The following is a 2,037-nucleotide window of genomic DNA, read 5'->3' as shown; positions in this document are numbered from 1 at the left end:
CATTTGTGAATAGTAATACAGCAAGAGATTGTCTACTTTTAAATTGTACTGGCCTTCTGGGCTATAGGGGCCTAGTGCTTGAGACTAGTTGCTCCATGTAGCTTGTAAAAAATGATATTAAATTAAATTAAACTATGTGATGACATAGACATTAAAGTTTCCCTGAAACCTCCTGAATATTATTTATAGCAGTGGAATCAATTCTGGTTGTAAGGAAATCGGGAATGTACATGTTTTGTTAATCCTTGCTGATAATTGTCTTCAATGAGTCGACATAGTGATAAATGTGGTCTTGTGGCAGGAAATATCTATGCTTCCTGCTCTATATCTGCTTCTCAATCTGTCATTTCTCTTTTGTATTTTATGTTTGAAGTGTGAGTTCTAAGTTTGTCCCTTAGATTTGTCATGCATTTAAGTCATCGCTAGCTCTGGCTGAGCACTAGCCACATTTCATGTCACACTGCATAACAACTCTCTGAGCATTAGTTGGCCAAAGAGTGTGGCATTTCTGCCCTAAGGCAGATGAATTCAATCTTAAGAAAAAAAAATTGATTGTTTTGTATGTGCACGGGTCTGAATGTAAATCTATCTATTTAGGCTTATGGTGGAGGAAGAGTGATCCAGGTGGATATTGGTGGCCACCCACCAAGTCCATTTGGACCCCCACCATGGTTTCTTTTAGCTTTTCAGTTTCTTTAATTGTAGCACAATTTACTATTTTTAGCAGTTTTTCGGGTCTTGAACTTCCGGAGCCGTTTTGAGGCCCTAAACAACGTTTTTTGGGAAATCTGGGGGCAACATCGGTTCCCATGTTGCCCTTCCCAAAGTGGTATTGCTCGGATAGATCTTTCTAACGAGCTATGGTACGCGTCAAATGGAGATCGTATGTCAAAGTTACGACCCCGGGAAATTGATGTACCAATTTATCCGAACGGGGACCACAGTTTGGCGTTTCATCTTCTAGGGTTAGGTTTTGGGATGTTAAGGGTTTTCCATTGTTTCTCAACAATAAATAGGCCTTCGAGCCTCATTGTAACACAGTTCAGAGGCATGTAGCCACCACATCTCTTCTCAGAGATAAGCTAGTATCGCCCTAGCTGTTTATTTCCATTTTCTGTCTGTAATCATATTTCAGTATTTTACATTAATGAAATGAAGTATTATTTCCGCTGCATCTTTGTGTTTATAGTTATCTCTGTAATTTTTTGCGTTCCTGTTTAAATCTGGATCAATGGTATTAGAGCGGTATGTTTTTTCTCTGTTTTTCTTTGCATGTCCCCGACGAGGTCAGAATATAAGGAGTTAGGGCTTGAACTGGTCGAACCTTTGCAAGACCAAATCTTGACGGCCTCCCATGGCGGATGAGAAGAAAGACGAAGGGACAGGAGATCCTATCAAAATCTTGCTCGAAGAAGCCCTCGAGCGACAAAGGAATGCGATGATGGATAGCTTTGCGCAGATCCTTCAGCGGCTACCTAGAGGCGACACATCGACTTCCAATAGCTACTTTGGAAACGCCACACCGTTTAAGGTACAAGTTAATTTTGAAATCCCCATATTCGAGGGTCAGATAGACGTAGATGCCGTAGATAAATGGTTAAATCTGCTAGAGGGTTATTTTTCTATTCATGAATTTTCAAGTCGGGAAAAGATTGTTTTCGCTTTTCTCAAAGCAGCCTCCCACGTCAAGAACTGGTGGGAAACCTACTGCGAGCAGAAGGATGAAAATATAGGCTCACTATTTTCAGCCGCACCCACTTGGGAATCATTCCGGGATGCCGTCAAGGAGCAGTACTACCCTGTCAAAAGCTATGAGGACAAATACATCAAATGGACCACACTGCGACAGGGAAGGGACCAAAATGTGCCAGAGTTCACCAACATTTTTCATACCCTTCGCACACAGTTGGGTATCAAAGATTCTGATCTGCATTTGGTACTCAAATACCGCGGCTGCCTACACAGATACATCCAGGAAGAGATGGAGTTCCTGAACATCTCCTCGCTCAGCACGACGTACCGATACACTGTCAAAAT

Source organism: Pinus tabuliformis, chromosome 7 (assembly GCF_031772625.1).
Source record: "Pinus tabuliformis cultivar Carrire ecotype Pingquan chromosome 7, CPIR1, whole genome shotgun sequence".
In the NCBI taxonomy this organism is placed as follows: domain Eukaryota; kingdom Viridiplantae; phylum Streptophyta; class Pinopsida; order Pinales; family Pinaceae; genus Pinus; species Pinus tabuliformis.
Note: the sequence above shows the minus strand (reverse complement) of the source record.